General features: G+C 36.9%; 1 long non-coding RNA gene across 1 annotated transcript; it reads left to right on the forward strand.

Moving 5' to 3' along the window:
* The first annotated feature begins 17,574 nt into the window (after nt 1–17,574).
* On the forward strand, nt 17,575–18,825 carry LOC127152489 (uncharacterized). Its single transcript, XR_007825083.1, has 3 exons — nt 17,575–17,997; nt 18,399–18,463; nt 18,555–18,825. It is a non-coding gene; the product is annotated as an uncharacterized LOC127152489 (long non-coding RNA).
* The last annotated feature ends 829 nt before the right edge of the window (nt 18,826–19,654 follow it).

Below are 19,654 nucleotides of genomic sequence, written 5' to 3' on the forward strand. Positions count from 1 at the left end.
ATTTACATTCAAAATAACCAGAATCTGGGAGGATGCAACAGCTGCAAAAATAGGATTGATCAGAAATGTTTTTTAAGGTTAGGTATAGCGAAATCTCGATTTTGGTTAGTTCACACTTGACCATATTATTCATACTGTTTAACATACTGATTCAGCACTTAGCATAGAGTTGATAAGATTGTAAGCCACAGAGAAATAAAAACATAACTGTTCTTGACTGCGTCCCGCTTACACTAGAGTACACTTCTGTTCTCATCACTCAAGCACTCATCCATCAATAAAACAGGCCTGTAGCTGAATGCCAAACAAGGCACAAAACCACACAACCGTCTTGATGAACCAACTCCCGCTTCCTGTCATGGGAGACCATTAAAAAAAAATGTCATTTCAATTACCCCTATTCTGCGCTATCCAGAGCCCGGGTCTTTCATTATGGACACTGACTTGCGCACATGCACACACATAAAAAATGTGGTGAAAAGAAGAGGAAGTCTTGAGGACCTTCAAAGCACCATTGGCGGGGAAAGCCTCTTGTGCCCGGAGAATGGGAGCAAGATGAATAACACGCACAGGGAAACAGCCGCCCAACACAAAGTGAACTGGAGTAGTCCATTCTAGTCGGGCGAGAGGGTCGACTTCTTCAGGGAACGGGAGGTGCGGGGGGAACCCGGGGGTCCTCAGGAGCCCAGGACCTGCTCTTAATGAGAAATTCCTGGGGATTTGGAGGGGCGCAGAGGTCTTCATTTTCTCACTGCGCCCACAGGCTCCTGGAAATGGGAGGTGTGGGCTTCTTTTGAGTATCTGTGGGGTGAAGGAGGGGAGCGCTATTGAGATGAGGATGGGTGGGGGGTGGAGGTATGTGGTGAGATTATGTATATGAGCTTGGGGCTCACATGCGGACCGCCACCTCTCATAGCATGGGTGGATGGGGGGGTACAGGGGCTTTTTGAGAAGGTGGAGGTGTCCCTCTGAGAGCTAATTCTCAGAGTGTCTAATTAAAAGAATAAGCACGAAAGATGAGGAACCTCATGTGCAGCTGGGCCGCCAGGAGCTCCACTAAGAGGCCCCGGGGCTCCTTACTTACTTACCATACAGCGCTGAGGGTATCTTGGCCTGAGCCCCGAATCGGCGGGGCTGGACATTGTGTGAGGACAACTGCGGAGCTCCTGCTCGGACCGAGTACAAACAAACCCCACTGGGGCGCTGACGGCTGTTCGAGGCTGGGGATGGAGTCCCCCTCTGGGACGCTGGCCCTGAAGAACCTCTGCATGTGGGATGGAGCCAAGCAGTTAGAGCCAGGACACAAAGCCCAACATGGGGGATGCCACAAAAATTGGCTGGAGACTCGCCGCTTTGCAGATTCAAATAGAGCGTATTTTGCAGATTTTAGTAGAGTTTAGCACTGTAGGTGGTGAAAAATGCAGGCCTAATGACTATTTGTTGGATTTTGAGAGGCAAAGCCACTTTTAAAAACCATCTTTATTCTTTATGTCTAGTTTGGACTGGTATTTCGACATTCATGTCTTAGTCCCTGTAGTTTAGCAAAACCGCTAGCTCTGAGAAAAGGTCCAGGAAAACCAGAGATTAGATGTTCTCAGACTTAGTCCTCTTTTAGCTTTGTATGCAGATGAAGGGTATCTGAACCGTTCTTTTTCCATGTTTAACTATCCATCTTTGAGTTTTTATGCACGTCAAGGACAGGCTTATAATTCAAAACCCCTAATTTAAAGGGATAGTGAAAAGTCTATCATCATTTTCTCACTCTCATGTCCTTCTGAACTCACATAAATTTCTTTCTTCTGCAGAACACAAAAGAAGCTATTTTGAAAAATGTTTTTTGTCCATATTATTACTTAATGTAACCTAAAACTTTCAAGCTCCAAAAAGTACATAAAGGTAGCATGAGCTGATCTGATATATTCACTTTGTATTGATATAAAAAATGCAACCTCAAATGTCATAAAGTACAAGAAATAATGGATTTGAAGTTAGGTTTGAAACAAGCGTACACAGACCCATGTGATGTTGAGCAATATTCAAATTTGATTGGATCTTGAAAGTTTGGACCCCACTGACTTTCACTGTATGGACAAAACAGTTGAAACATTCTTTAAAATAACTGCTTTTTTGGTCCTGAGAAAAAAGAAAGCCATATGAGTTGAGAGTAAATGACAACATTTGTGACCCTGGACCACAAATCCAGTCTTAAGTAGCATGGGTGTATTTGTAGCAATAGCCAAAAATAAATTGTATGGGTCAAAATTACAGATTTTTCTTTTATTTCATTAGGGTATAAAGTAAAGATCATGTTCCTAGATATTTTATACATTTCCTAGTATAAATATATGAAAGTGAAAAAGTGAAAGTGACAACGTACTGTCAACTATGGTGACCCATAGTCGAAATTGGTCCTCTGCATTTAACCCATCACAAGCACACACACACACACACACACACAAACCCATCACAAGCACACACACACACACACACTGTGAACACACACCCAGAGCAGTGGGCAGCCATTGCTCCAGTGCCCGGGGAGCAATTGGGGGTTCAGTGCCTTGCTCAAGGGCACTTCAGTCATGGTATTGAAGGTGGAAAGAGCACTGGTTATTCACAATCCCCACCTTCAATTCCTGCTGGTGCAGAAATCGAACCAGCAACCTTTGGATTACAAACCCAACTCTCTAACCATTAGGCCATGACTGCCCCCTAACTCAATTCAATTCAATTCAATTCAAATTTATTTGTATAGCGCTTTTCACGATACATATCGTTGCAAAGCAGCTTTTCACCAAATTGACATTTTTACAATATATGTAGTAGTAGCTTGATGTACATATGGCAGAGATGTGTGGTAAAGATCAATTAATGACGTAATCAAACAGACAAAGAACACTATAAATTAGTAGCAGAATTCGGTAGTGCTGTATGTTTTCAGGGTTGGCATCATCTGAAGTCCTCTGTGGGGTTGGCATCATCTCTTCTTAAGTGTTCTGGATCCACACTGGAGCTTGTGAATTCCTGGTTACCATGGGATGTCAATCCCATGGCAAAAACAGAGAACAAATAGGAACATAATTAGCGTAGCTGCTGTTCAAACTAAGAAAAGGAAGGTTTGTTAAACCAGAGCTAAAAGATTAATAATGAACATTTGATCAGATATAGCTGCAGGAAAAGTTTATGAGATGCATTATTTGAATGCTTGGCTAAAAAGATGTGTCTTTAATCTAGATTTAAAAAGAGACGGTGTTTCTGAACCCCGAATGTTATCAGGAAGGCTGTTCCAGAGTTTGGGTGCCAAATGTGAAAAAGCTCTACCTCCTTTAGTGGACTTTGCTATCCTAGGTACTACCAACAGTCCAGAGTTTTGCGACCTTAGGGAGCGTGATGGATTGTAGCGTGGTAGAATACTAGTTAGGTACGCAGGAGCTAAACCGTTAAGTGCCTTATAGGTAAGAAGTGCTATTTTGTAGCTAATCAAAGCTTAATCTTTGATTGGTAATATGCATTGCTAAAAACTTCATTTGGACAACTTTAAGGGCAATTTTCTCAATATTTAGATTTTTTGGCACCCTCAGATACCAGATTTTCAAACAGTTGCATATCGGCCAAATATTATCCTATCATAACAAACCATACATCAATAGAAAGCTTTTGAGGGATTTGACCCTTATGACTGGTTTTGTGGTCCAGGGTCACATTTCTGGGAGAACTACCCAGTGGATTTAACTTTACACATTTGCATTAATCATAATATATTTTCTGAGATTCTGTGTCGACGAAGTGAACCGACAATACTCAACACGGCCGAACAAGCTGACAAGAAAGCTGACCAGAGCAAGTCAATGGTGTGAGTCAATGGAAATGCCTATTGATATCTCTAATCACTCTTATTTGGACGTGCACTTTGCTCTCTCTCAGATCTCAGCTGACCTGGTTCGCCTGAGCTCGGCCCTTCTCCAATGTCTGCTCTCCAGGCCAGAGCAAAGGGCAGACCTGCGGGGCAGGACACGACGAAGGTGTCTCGGCAACGGTCTGCCCTGCGGGATGAGTCTGTTCAACCCCTCTTTCGTAGACAAAAGCCAGAGGTCTCAGTTTGGCCTCCGTACAAAGACACTGTGCTACTCTTGGCAGAACTATAAACATCCTCTCCTTTATGTGGGACACTTGCCGATGGTTAAGGAAGGACTGGAATAAACAACGCCAAGATGTTCTTCCTCTCCTAAATCTCATATGTCCAATTAATTAGTTTATTAAGGTGGGGGAAAAAGTGTGCGCCTCCTCTCGGTTGTTTCCAGACAGGTTTAATGTGCATTTAAGGCTGAACAATGGCCTGCTCATTCATATGCAAAAGCGAGGTATATGGAGCAAGCCAGTTTTTGTGGGCAATGACTCAGACACCGATTGAGGGGCAGTGGGGCATGACGAGAGGCCCTCCCCGTATCTGCCCGTCGCAGCTCTCTCTGCTCCGAAAAAAAGAAAGGGCTGGTCTCTACCCGGTGGGGTGGACGGGGGGGGGAGAGGACAAAGAGCACAGCCGTGAAATGGCGCTTGTAAAAGACTGGCACCGGCCCCCTCATTGAGATGTCAATCTGAATCGTGGTTCTGTGGGATGAGGCCTGTCATATAGCTGTTGATGAGACAGTAGAGGGTTTAGGGCTCCTCGCTGGTGTGGGTGGACAGGGGTGGGTCACGATCTGATGCTGTTGAGAGCCTCTTCCCACCATTTAAACATGTTTCAGGGTGGTTTATACTTCTATATTTCATTTCGTTTGGTAGGTCATCCTTTGCTTTTATTACAGTAGCCCTTAAACTGCATGAACTCCACAATATTTGTGTAAAACCTCATAGTCATATTATCCAGCATAACTTCTTGAAGATGAAGATGCACTTCAAGAGCATCCAATCAGTTTTGATTTTCAGTCCTACCTTTTTACCTTGGAACTTCACTGTATCTCTCTCACATTTTATCATATTATTGTTGTACTTATTGTTCTCCAAAACACTGATAAAAATGTTATTTTCAAGGACAAGGATAGAAAGTTAGATAACATTTAGGAAACGCCTATTAAATGCATTCTTAATTAATGTAATTAGTTTCTGCTTGTTGATATTCTATTACACTGATGTAGTCATAAAGCCCAAATAGCATAAGTGATTAATATGTGATCTCTAAGACAGTTTTATTGCAGCCAGTTCCTTGAAATCACTAGAGTGTGACAGGACCAGTGTGCGTGTGTGTGTGTTTCTGAGAGAGACAGAGATGTCAGTACCACTTGCTTCAGAATTGAACCTGATGGACAGAGAGACAAAGAGACTGTGTGTGCGTGATTGAGACGGAAAGACAATATAGATGTTCCTTAAGGCTATAGGAGCGGAAGCTGACTGACAGGAGGCGGTAAGAATGTTGGACAGAAACAAAAGGAAAAGAGGCCTCGGAAGACCTGCAGAAACAAAGCAAGATTTTATTACCATAGGTTTATGTAAATGCCTTTATTTGTTTAACTTAAAACGGAGCCTTTTACATGCAAATGTGCACTTTGTGCGGCTTGAGGAGACAGAGATAAAATGACAGATGTAATAACTCATACTGAATGAAAAAGGAAGATGAAAATAAAAAACATCCCCCATCATTATGACAAATATGTTTCATGTCAGATAAACATAAATTATTACGTATCACTAACAGTTGCTTAATTTATTTTATAATAAAGTGGAATGTCTGCATCACCAAATGAAACAACAAAAGAATGTAGACCTAACTACTTCCAAACAGGTCTCTTGAACACTCTCCCTGTATGCCATTTGGTCAGACAAACAAATAGTCCTGCCCCAAAGTCACACCGTTGGTTGGGATACTCAGGACACTTAAACAAACACAACATGTTTCAGCACCGCAGTGCTTCATGTTTTCAGGGAAATCAGTTTAATGGCTTTTAATAGTTCCTTAAATTCATAAATGCACAAGCAGAAGTATGCTTACAAATATACTATAATATATTTATAATAGTTTTTTAATTCACCTCTGGAGACAGTGGTGATTGTTAAAAGGGTTATCGGATGCCCATTTTCCACAAGTTGATATGATTCTTTAGGGTCTTAATGAAAAGTCTATAATATACTTTGGTTAAAAATTCTCAATGGTAGTGTAAAACAACATCCTTTTTACCTTGCCAAAATCAGCTCTGCAAAAATCATCCCATTCTGGTCAAGGCTGCTTTAAATGCAAATGAGCTCTGCTCGCCCCGCCCCTCTCTTCTCTCTGTGGAGTGACGAGCCTGTTTACTTTAGCCGCATTTAGCCGTGTTTAGCTGCTAAACTTGCTAACTAGCACATTATTAGGATAGGCAATTGCAAAGATTCATAAAAAAAACCCTTATACTCACTTCTGCTGTAAGTGAAGCTGGATCACGAATGATTCGCGCAAACATAGACGGATATATGTAGATCAGGAGGCACATTCCCTTCACAAACAATCGTAATCCACTGCATTCTTAGCAGCTCAGATGTCGGGAGTAAATGACAAGCACTATGTTCATTATTACATCCAGCAACACAACACCTCAATCACTCAATTCTTGTCTAACTTACATCCCTGCTCCAGCATCAAAACATGGAAGTTGGACTGTTACAACTGATCTCAGGTAAGACGCTCATGTCAATCAACTATTGTGGGAGCGGCCTCTGTCAGTGTGACACCACAACAACAGACATCTGAGAATAGCTCGACTTGAAAAAGGGAACATTAGTTTTACAGATTAATTAAAAAACACTGCATGGATTTTTATCATTATAGGGTAGATTTGTACATACACTGCCAACACACATTAATGTTCAAACAACATGTAAAAGTGAACTTAGCATTCGATGACCTGTTGATGAATCTAGTGTATATTGACATTCATTCATTCATTCATTCATTTAGTTATTTATACAGTGGAACATATTTTGTTACAATGTCAGTTCTGTCATGACAACTCTGAAAATGTAGCATGCTGATATACATGGCAATGTTAATGTGTTTGGTTTTGGCAGAATAGGGGAGAGCAAGGCATAAACTAACGCAAGGTTAGTTGTAACACACATAGTTGAAATATTTCCACACGTGCTAGCATAACCAAATTTCCAATATTTACTAGTTGCCATATCAACACTATATAGAGAAAAAAGCGAGTCAAAATTAAAAAATCTTTTGAAGATATTGCCATAGTAGAAGTAAATTTCTGTCTGAAGTAAATTTTTAATCTCAGTTTTTAGTATTCATTTAAAATGAGACAAATCTGCTATTTTTTAAAATCTTGAATCAAATTATTTTTTTTTAATGTTTTGCTAACTAGCAGAAGACACTAACCAGTTTTAAATCCCAGTTGCACAGATGGGGAACGTTGTAATTGCCCCGCTATTATTAAACTATGCTATTCTATGACATTAGCGATGTTATTTACACCATTTAATTTTATGAGTTTTAATGAGAAACCACAGGTGAATAAAGACTGACAATTGATGTTTAATGTTCAAAAATATTTTTTTCAAGAAATGTAAAGCATTTTGGCCTGTTTATGTGTCTCGTGTACTATGAGAGCTGTGTGTGGAGGGACTGGAGTGTTTTTCTGAATGTCTGAATGTGTTTCTTTATTTGCACACATTGTTTTAATCAGGGCCATCCCAATCATGGTTGCAATGTGTTCACTGTCAGACTCCAAAATTAGATTAATTTTAATTCTTAAAAAATGCCATTATTTTATTTGAAAAAGTTAATATATATTATAATATATATTATAATTATAATATATATATATATATATATATATATATATATATATATATATATATATATTATATATATTTAATATATATATTAGATTTTTTTTTTTCATTAGATCAGATAACATTTTAAGCTGTCATATGGTCATGTTACAATGTGCCCCTCAGATATTACAATGTACCTCACCTACGGGATATGTTGTCACATTTCACTTCCATACCATATACTGCCAATACATCCACAGACATGCTGCTGTGAGTATGTAAGAAATACTGCTGTTGCGCACATAACATATGTGACCTTGGATAACAAAACTGGTCTTAAAGGAGAAGTCCACTTCCAGAACAAAAATTAACAGACAGATAATGTACTCACCCCCTTGTCATCCAAGATGTTCATGTCTTTCTTTCTTCAGCCATAAAGAAATTGTTTTTTGAGGAAAACATTTCAGGATTTTTCCTGAAATTTAAACTGCATTTTGGAAGTTCAAAATCGGGGCACCATATCAGTCCATTATACGGAGAAAAATCCTGAAATGTTTCCCTCAAAAAACATAATTTCTTCACGGCTAAAGAAAGAAAGACATTAACATCTTGAATGACAAAGGGGTGAGTACATTATCTGTAAATTGTTGTTCTGGAAGTGGACTTCTCCTATAAGTAGCACAGGTATATTTGTAGTAATAGCCAATAATACATTGTTTGGTCAAATATTGTCCTATCCTAACAAGCTTATTTATTCAGCTTTCGGTAGATGTATAAATCTCAATTTCGACAAAACTGACCCTTATCGACTGGTTTTGAGGTCCATGGTCACATTTATGAAATAACCCTGTAGTGGATCTATACAGGTGGAGCTGGGGAATGTGGAGGGTTTTTGAAGTGCGCTGCATCTGCTACAGCAAGCACTAGCCAAGTATTTGAATCTTGAGCAGCAAGCTCATTGGCTGCTGATGTGAAAGAAATTAATCAGCTATGCCATGTGAATAATGATGTGATTATATTAAACTCAGCCTTTGAGTTTCATGACAGAACTTTGTATTAATGCTTAGTTTTTATATATTTGAAGTCACGTCTACGTCAGTTAACTGTAATGTAATGGTAAAGACCACATTAGTTTAACTTTTTCATTTTATTTTTTTCGATATTATTTAATTACTTTAATGCAAGTAATTTACTCAGATTGCAGATTTCCCTTTGCTTCTGATCTGAAAACAGTTTTGGATCTTCCCTTCTGATGGTCAAGGTTTAGACTATGGTGGGAAGACCATGTTCTAGGCCTGCGCAAAAGGGCAATGTCAATCTCGCCATTCTCACAACCTTTGCCTTGGAGACTGACACTATTGGTCATGATGACACTATTCATCATGTCACTCATAAGGTTTGTTTCAGGTCATTGTCTACACTAAAAACAGGGATGGTTCATTGGCTTCCCCCCCTTCTCGTCTTCCCTTTCAGGGTCTGCAGTAAGCAATCAGAGGGTATTTAACCACACTCATTGCCCTTTGTGCAAAACTGCCTCAGGCTATATTAAGAAATATGCCTAATACTGTCGTTTACGAAATACAAAAGTGGCATTAGCAATTATACATTTGCCTTAGAGTCTCTTTTTCATAAATTCTGACGACTCTTTTGAACATTTATTGTAAGACATCTTGCTTCTCGTGTTAACTCTTTTGTTTTAAGTCATTGCGGTTGTCTTTGTTTGGACGATGGTGAAAGAACATGTTTCTGTTTTAACACTCACAGAATAAGAAATTAGTTTGTTTTTCAAAGTTGTGAATACATTCATTTTTTCCAGATGGCCTATAAAACCATTTCAGTTTTAAATGAAAATCGCCACACCATCTTGGCATAATAACCCAAGTGGGAGGAAATGTGAAGAAAAACTCTAGTAAACATTGTAATTGTGTGGCCTTGACTTTTGTGGTCACACCGACTTTATACAGCAAGTCTTTCTCTGCACCAGCATCATCTGAGGAGAACATCTCCATACAAAATGTGGCAAGTGACAAGAGCTTAGAAACAGGGACATGTGGAACAACTTTGGTTGTGGGCATGAAAACAAAGAATATGTGTTCCTGTTTTTAAAAATGGAAGGCCTATATTTTAGAGTAGGGTTTGGGCTTTCGAGAGCAGCTTGTTTGTTTAGACTGGAGGTAGTAATGTGGTAGAGGGAAACCAGGGAGACATGCGAGGAATGCAGCCAAAGCCTGGCTTGGCCCCATCAAAGCCGAGGCCTGCTGCCCAGGACACTGCTGCCCTTCTCAGAGCTGTCCTCCGCCAATGCACCCCTCCATCCACAGAGAAAGAGCCTCTCTGACGGCCCTCTATGGAGCCTAATGGCCTCTCAGAGCCTGAACAATGAGGGACAGTGTGGATGGATTGAGACCGTTAGCCTCCTGCTATCTGTTCTTGTTTCGCTTCAGGCTGAGGAGGGTCTGCGAAGACGATGAAGCTGTGTTTGTTTTTCTACTCTACAAGGTGCAATATTTTTTAAACATGGTATTTGTTTAAAATAAACGTTACTGGAACAAAACGTTACGTCAGGGATCTCAGTTATGGTGACAGCATTACATTTATAAATTACAACATTTAAATATAAATGTATAATTGCAGAAAAATAAGCCACTTTAAATTTACAATAAATACAGTTAAAGTCAAAGGTTTACACACGCCTTGCAGAATCTGTAAAATGTTAATTATGTTGCCAAAATAAGAGGGATCATACAAAATGCATGTTATTTTTTATTTAGTACTGACCTGAATAAGATATTTCACATAAAAGATATTTACATATAGTCCACAAGAGAAAATAACAGTTGAATTTATAAAAATGACCCTGTTCAAAAGTTTACATACACTTGATTCTTAATATTGTGTTGTTACCTGAATGATCCACAGCTGTGTGTGTGTGTGTGTGTGTGTGTACTTGTTTTTGCTACATTGTGGGGACCAAATGTCCCCACAAGGATAGAAGAACCTGAAATCTTTGACATTGTTAAAAAATGATTAAAAATAGTAATAGTTCTTCTATCAATTTTTTTTTTCAGTTTAAATGCAGCTTCAAACGATCCCAAATGCGGTTGTAAACGATCCCAGCCGCGGAAGAAGGGTCTTATCTAGCGAAACGATTGGTTATTTTCATAAAAATAATAAAATTTTTATAATATTAATAATATACTTTTTTATGTCAAACACTCGTCTTGTCTTACTCTGCCTAAACTGTTTTTGTTCCGGTTCATGACAGTTAGGGTATGTCGAAAAACTCCCATCTCATGTTCTTCCTCAACTTCAAAATAGTCCTATATCGCTGTTTTACCTTTTTTGTTAAGGGTGTTTGATCTTCTTTGCATGTTCACTTTGCAAAGACTAGGTTGGTACTTCTGCAGTGATGTAGGATGATTTTGAAATGATTTTTGAAGTTGAGGGAGAAAATATGATGGATATATGATTGGAGTTTCTTGACATACCCTAACTGTCTAGAGCCAGAATACATAGAGTTCAGGGAGAGTAAGACAAGACGAGCGTTTGAGATTAAAAAAATACAATTGAAATACTTTTTAATTTAAATAACTGATAGTTTCGCTAGATAAGACCCTTCTTCCTCGACTGGACTCGTTTACAACTGCATTTGGGATCATTTGAAGCTGCATCTAAACTGCATTTTGGATGATCAAAATCAGGGCACCATATCAGTCCATTATATGGAGAAAAATCCTAAAATGTTTTCCTCAAAAAACATAATTTCTTTACGACTGAAGAAAGAAAGACATGAACATCTTGGATGACAAGGGGGTGAGTACATTATATATGAATCTTTTATTTTTATAAATTCAACTATTATTTTCTCTTGTAATTGTTTTTTTTGTGAAATATGTTATTCAGGTCAGTACTAAATGAAAAATAACATGCACTGTGTATGATCCCTCTTATTTTGGTAAAATAATTAACATTTTGCAGATTCTGCAAGGTGTATGTAAACTTTTGACTTCAACTTTAAATACATATAACACTATAATTTCACTGAAAACATATTTTAAAAAGTGGTGTAAAATACTGTAAATGGGACACAAATCAAATTACTGAAATTTAACTGAATAAATTCACATTAAATCTTTGTTTAACCAAAACATTTTGATTTGAATGTACATTCAGTTCACTAAAATAAATGTAAAGAGAATGGACATTCTAAAAGTGTAGTGGACATTGGGACTTATCTTTGAATTCATTTTGAATCACTTGTTAGCTTATGAGCAATATGAGTTAGGTGCAAAGCTACACTGATTTAAAAACAGCCAAGCTATTGTCTTCTTACTGAAAAAGTTTGAAAAGCTATGAATCTTTTAGATTTTTGACACTACATGATTTTTGCCAAGGTTTTGTCATGATTTGCAGTCTGGAATAATCAACACTAGTTGCCAAAGTCAGAACCAATCTGTGGATTTTCATCCAAAAAATGGACACTGATTATTTTTTTTTCATACTAAGGTATGTCTGCATCCTTTGATTGCCACATTCCGCCTACTGTGATGCATTCATATGATCTTTTTTTGAAGACAGTACAGAATACAGTACTAACTCGATTCTATAACAACTATGCAAAAAAAATGCCATCTGAAAGTTATAGTTGGTGGTAAATGTATGTTTTTGAACAACTTTAGACTTTTACTTTTGACATTAGTGTTGTGGCAATTGAATATTACCATGTTATGACCAGAGTTGTCTTTATTTTGTTGTAGATCATTAGACCGTTATGCTGCCTCAGAAGCTTGTCAAATAGTGTATGATCCCCAGTCTCTCTATTATCTCTATTTACAAGGTGTTTTAAAATCTATTCAGATTTTAAAAATCATGTATTGTATTCCAGACAAAGCTGGCCCAGCCAATTGGCAACATGCCAGCCATGTTGTTGCTTTGCCACCCAGCCAGCTGAGCCTAGGTGGTGAACAGGTTCAGGAAGACTGAAAGGTATCAACCTTCCCCCTTCAACAAGGAAGGAAAAGCCAGGGATTTCTTGTGGAGTGTGAGAAAAAAGATTAATGTTGAACTAAAGGCCTGAGCAAACACATCTTAAGGTGAAGACACAGCTTCTGTCTGAGCATTTAAGCAAACATACTGCGTGCTGTCTCATGTGGATCTGACAGTCTGCCATGTCCTCACAATCACTGGCCCAAATGTCACCTCTCGTTGTAGCGCCCGCCGCCGACAACGTGCCCGGGAGCAACAGTCGACGCCGTTTGTTTGGCCCAAGCTAAGAAAGCATTGGCAGTTTGTTTTAATTACCCCCATGCTGGGTCTCCTCACTGGGCTCCGTATGTGAAAGCTGGCCCTCACCCATCACCCTGCCAAACAGGGGTCCAAATCATGTGATCTGAGCTCTCTGCACCTGAGGAAAACAAAATAAGCAGATGAACTATGCTTTTTCAGTTCATGTTAATGCCATTAGCGTTTATGAGAAAACATTTTGTGATGCGAATAGGTTATGTGCACTTCCCCTAAATTCCACAGGCCACATGTTGTTTATTATATATAACAATATAACCTTTATACGGGCACACTATGGACTTATTCACATTTGTATCTTGACCTTGGCCCCTGTAATTAATAACTTCCATGACACAGAGATGCACAAAGCCTTGACCTGAGAATAATAACAGGATCTTATGGCTATAGATGAAACTGCATGTGGTCTTGCCTTCTGGCTCCAAATTGCAGGGGTGGGCAGTAGCTTTGATATTTGTGGCGATGTTTGAGGATCAAACAAAACCTCTCGTGCACTTCATCGGACAAGCTTATCTAACCTCTTTGAAACCTGAGGCTGCTCTCTTATGCTACGCTAAACTAGCAGCGCCTTGCTTTAAAGCTCTGGCTAACTGTTGGCTTTATGTAACAATAAAAAATCCAGACAGAAATCCAGAATGCACATGCTAAAATGGGCAGTGAGGGCTTGCTGAACTCAAATTTCAGCGTAATACACTTTATAAGGCATTGTAAGTAGCATGGGTATATTTGTAGCAATAGCCAACAATACATTGAATGGGTCAAAATTATAAATTTTTCTTTTATGCCAAATATCTAAAGCTATTAAGTAAAGATCATGTTCCATGAAGATATTTTGTAAATTTCCTACCATAAATATATCAAAACTTAATTTTTGATTAGCAATATGCATTGCTAAGAACTTGATTTGGGCAACTTTAAAGGCGATTTTCTCAATATTTTCATTTTTTTGCACCCTCAGATTTTCAAATAGTTGTATCTTGGCCAAATATTGTCCTATCCTAACAAAGCGTACACCAATGGAAAGCTTATTTACTCAACTTTCAAATGTATAAATCTCAATATCAAAACAATGACCCTTATGACTGGTTTTGTCCAGGGTCACATTTACTTAGGTTGATGTAGATTCAAACATGTTGGACTTTCTTTCTTTTGTGAAACACAGAAGCAGATGTTTTGAAGAATATTCACACTGCTTTTCTCCATTTAGTGACTGTTTATAGCAACCACGGGCTATCAATCTCCTTACAGGAATTGAAAAATAACTGTAGTTCATATGACGTGCTAAAGTTCCAAGTCTTCTGATTTCATATGACAGCTTTGTGTGAGGAACAAACTAAAATGTAACTCTTTATTCACTCTCAAATCCAATATAATGTCTATGACACAAGTTTTACTGAAACAGTGCATTTCATGCAATAAAAAGTATTGGGGAGTAACTAGTTACATGTAATGGAATTACAAAATTTAATTACAAAATAAATGTAATTGTAATTAGTTACAGTTACTGAGAAAAAATGTGTAATTAAATTACAGTTACTTTTGAAAAATGTTAATGTTTACATAGGGGGTTACATCTGAATTTTTTCACACACACACACACACACACACACACACCCACAGATTTAATTGACTTATTTCATAAATTGCATTGACTGCTCTAAAATGAGATGTTTCAGGAGTTTAGGACACAGAATAGGACACATGCTTATTCGATAACTGTTTTATTTCCTATTTGGGGTTCCATGGCATTGTTAGATGCCAGTGTTTCCTGTTATAACTATGCAAACATTTGATTTCAAAACTAATATCACAGCTATTAAACTATTTCTTGTTATGGTTTCAAATCTGTATTTAACCTCAGAATGATCTCAAAGTAAATTAATTTCTGTTAAGTCTGAATTTGTGGTGTCTGTGCTTTAAATTAAATTATTACATGGCTCTGTGGATTGCTTGATTCTGATTGGTCAGTCATGACATTCCAAGGTATGTTCTTCCCTGATAACAACTAGTAAACGCTAATAACACAGACTCATCTGGGAAACTTAAGTCGGCGCTGTACGCTTAATAGTTTTTCCTGGTGGAAGCTTTGCGTTTGGTTAACTAATAAAATATTAAATCTCAATATTAAAAATGCAATATTATGTGTACAATTTCTTAATTCTGTTATCCTGGTATCGTGGACCTGCTCTATTGTTTCATACAAACGGAGCTGCTGCCATTTTGTTTTGGACACTGTAGTGAATTATAAGATAACTAACAAACTAGTTCTGTAAGTAGCAGTACTTAATTATTTATTAATTATTGTTTCAAAATGATTAACAGTTGAGAATATTAGAAATTTAGAAAAGTAATCAAAAAGTAATAAAAAGTAATACGTTACATTACTTTAATAAAGTAATTGAAAAGTTACACTACTTATTAAATTTTAATTAGAGTAATTTGTAATCTGTAACCTATTACACTTCCAAAGTAACCTTCCCAACACTGGCAATAAATTATTATAATTCTCTTTTTTGCAGCATGAGAAACCAAGGGGGAATAGCTTGTCTTTGCTGACAAAATATTTTAGTTTATGTATTTATTTTTAATCAAAAGCTGTCATATGGTTATTTTATGACCAGTATTGGGAAGGTTACTTTGGAAATGTAATAGGTTACAGATTACAAGTTACAGAGTCCACAGAGCCATGTTATAATTTCATTTTAAGCACAGCCACCACAAATTCAGACTTAACACCTGTTGTTTACTTTGAGATCATTTTGAGGTTAAATACAGATTAAAAATCATAACAAGAAATAGTTTAATACCTATGATACTGGCTTTGAAATCAAATGTTTGCATAGTTATGACAGGAAACACTGGCATGTAACAATGCCTTGAAGAAAACAATTAATCTTAAAAAATAAAGTATATGCAAAAACTGAAATAGGAAATAAAATTGAATAAGCATGCGTACTATTCTGTGTCCTTAACTCCTGAAACATTGGTGTCTCATTTTAGAGCAGTCAATACAATATATGAAATAAGTCAATTAAATATGTATGTCTGTGTGTGTGTGTGTGAAAAAAATTCAGATGTAACCCCTTTTGTAATCATTAACTCTTTCAAAAGCAATTACAATTACATTTATTTTTTTTTATTTCGACACTGGTTATGACGTACCCCATCCATAGTGTGTATAACATTTCACTTCACTTTACACTCTTCAAAATAAAGGTTCTTTATTGGCATTGATGGTTTTATGAAGAACCCTGAACTTCTATGGAACCTTTCAAATGCAAAAAAAGTTTCTTTATAGTCGAAAAAGGTTCTTTAGATTTTTAAATTGTTCTTCAAACTGGTTCTTTTAAGAAATGTTTACTGAAAGGTTCTTTGGGGAACCAAAAATGGTTCTTCTATGGCATCACTGCAAAAACACCCTTTAGGAACCTTTATTTTTAAGAGTGTAGCTTCTTTCCAGATAGATTACTACAATTATGTGCTGCATTCAAGAAGTAAGACCACATATTAATTCCAGACATGCAAAATTAATGTAAAAAAAAGAGAAAATAATGAGTAAATAACTACAGAATTTGAGTGAATAATTCCTATAATATGAAAATGTTTGCGTACATGTTCTAAGCATACATGTTATCAAACATACATGTTTTTGGCATTCATGTTCAGTGCTGGGGAAAGTTCCTTTTAAAAGTAATGCATTACGATTTTGCATTACTCTCTGAAAAAGTAACTATTTTACGTCACTTAGTTACTTTTTATGGAAAGTAATGCGCTATGTTACTTTGGCGTTACTTTAAATCTGGACAGGGCTTGCTTCTTTGTTTTTAATATAAAACAATTCTAACGTAAAAGTCCTTTTACACCAATTTGCCTCAGGGTGAAAGAATTTATGCAGCTATAAAAAAAAATGAAGCACAAATGTTAGTTTATCTAAAGTAATTTTTGCTTATTAGTATGGTTGAATTGCATCATCGAAAGTCAGCAGCAAAGACACTGATTAATAAAATTGGATTAAATACATAAAGGATATTTGTTTTATTTAACAATTAACTATTGCAGGGTTGCGTCGTATTCTGAGTTTGCATTTCACAGTTTTTATTAATTTTGAGGAATACTGAATCAGTTTTTTTGTGAGTAAGATGAATTAATGCATCATGTTTATTTCCAAATTTCCCAATAGGAGACTTGTCAATCAATAAATGGGGAAAAAAGTAACTGGCATTATTTATTTAAAAAAGTAACTCAGATATTTTCTTAGAAATTCAAAAGTAATGCGTTACTTTACTAGTTACTTGAAAAAAGTAATATTATTACGTACACTGACATTTCTGTAATTTCTACAGTTATTAACTCTATATCACCCAGTATAATACTGCAAATTTCCTTTGCAGTAAATAACTGTAATAACCATTGCATTATGTGAATTTTCTTTGACGTCAGACCCCAAATACAGAGACTTACTGTATTTTTTTAAAATTGCTGTATACTACTGTATTTGCTGTATCGGCCTCATTGGCGGCGTTCTATTGAGGTCGTTTTATTTTCCTCATTTATTATATTTGGATTGACAAGATTTGCCCTACACCGTGTCTACAACGCCGCAACAGCTTGGGACGGACTACACTGGATGTGTTGCATCGCTTGTAATGACTGGAAAATCCGTTTGTCCTTCATGTCAGACAGTACATCTGTAAGTCAGAAATATACCGGGGCATTTCTGTACTGTAAGCATCCACTGTACATTGTATATTTCATGAGTTCTATATTGTTTTTTTTTTGTCGAGTCGCGCTGCGCCGCGCCACTCGTGTCCGAGGAAGGCGCTGAATCAGCGGGCAGCGTCGCGGCGTTTGCCCTGGGACGAACCCGCGAGAGCGGAAGAGTTCCGGAGAACATACGCGCTGTGTGTCGATGCAGTTTACGAGAGATTAAGACCAGCAAGTAAGGTAAAAATATATATACGTTTGTCTGAGTGTTTGTCAGATTTTTGCAGACCAGTTTAACCTACCTTTAATATTTACTCGTCAACATGGCAGTTACAAACTTTACTATAGTAAACTGCACTGTCGTTTTTTGTCAGCTTATTAAATTAAGTTACTGAATTAAAATAATTTTCAACGAGCAACACTTATCTTACATTAACATTAGGTTAACTAATGTGAAATTTTGTTCAGGTGTTAGTATAATGTTGGCCAGTAGCCTATTGAGGAAAAAAAATCCTATGTTAGCTAGGTTAGACAAGTTATATGGCTAACTGTTAGCTGCCTTTCTAGTTTTAGAATTAGTTTGTTATAATTATTAATGGAATTTAAGATTTACTGCATTTTGTTGTGTTTGTGTTTTAAAGGCAACTGCAATGAAGCATCAAGAAAGACATGAGCATGCCAACCACACTGAGACTCATAGTTCATGGTAAGAGAACAATTATGGTTTTGAGAAGTTTGTGTATTCTGTGTGGGGTTTGCCTTTTAAAAGTGTGCCATTTCTTCTACTTGTTTTTCAGAGAAGACATTTCTTATCACTAACAAAATGGATGGTGAGCAAAGGTGGTGGCCACGTTTTGGAGCAGCACCTGGGTTTTGCAGATGGCTGTGTATTCTTTGGCTGCATGTCTTTTTCTCCATTATGTTTCCGTTGCTTATAGATTTTTGTGAGGATACAACATAATGCACTGCAAAACGTCCTAAGGCAGGGGAAATGGTGAAGATGCAGTTTTTTCAACTTCATTGAGCAGTTTAAGACTGTATTTTTAAGTGTTATACATGCATTGTTGTAAATAAAGTATTTGATATTTTGTGATTATTGTGTCTGTTTTAATTGAATGTCAGTAGTACCTATGTAGAGTAAAAATAAAATAAATTTAAATGAATTATATATAAATTTATAAATCTACTGAAATCTATATTAAAATGAATGAATTACAGTAGTATACTGTTGAATACTGTTGAATCTTTTTAATAGTATTTGGCTGTAAAACAGCTACAGTTTGCAACTGTAAATTAAATACGGTTTGCTACTGTAAATTCTAATTACAGTAACTTACTGGCAACAGTGTTGCAGTAAAAATACAGGTAGCTTACAAAATTAAAGTTCATTGAAAGTATGTTTTTTAATATATTAAAAGTTTGTTTTATAACAAAAGCAGATAACTCCAACAGTCATTTTTTTGGCAAAAGCTGATAACTCATTTCATGTTTCAGAGTTTAAAAAAACACTCGTTTTATCTTTGTAATCTTATCGTTGTTGTTGTTATCATAGACTGTATTGTTGTGATTACATACAGTTTTCCCTCACCATTGTAACGTGCTCCTTTTGAAAGGTTCCGTAAAAAGTTTCAGCTTTTATTTTCCTTTAACGCCCTGAAGAAGATATCACGGGTTCATCAAGTCAATGTCGAAATTATCCATGCTCGATAATTTTTAGTCAGATTTGACAAAATGCCTCTAGCACGTCTTTTCAAAGTGACTAGCAGCCTGACTTTAAAGAAGTCCTCCTCCAGAACAAAAATTGACAGATAATGTACTCACCCCTTGTCATCCAAGATGTTCATGTCTTTCTTTCTTCAGCCATAAAGAAATTATGTTTTTTGAGGGAAACATTTCA

This window comes from Labeo rohita, chromosome 21 (genome assembly GCF_022985175.1).
Source record: "Labeo rohita strain BAU-BD-2019 chromosome 21, IGBB_LRoh.1.0, whole genome shotgun sequence".
In the NCBI taxonomy this organism is placed as follows: domain Eukaryota; kingdom Metazoa; phylum Chordata; class Actinopteri; order Cypriniformes; family Cyprinidae; genus Labeo; species Labeo rohita.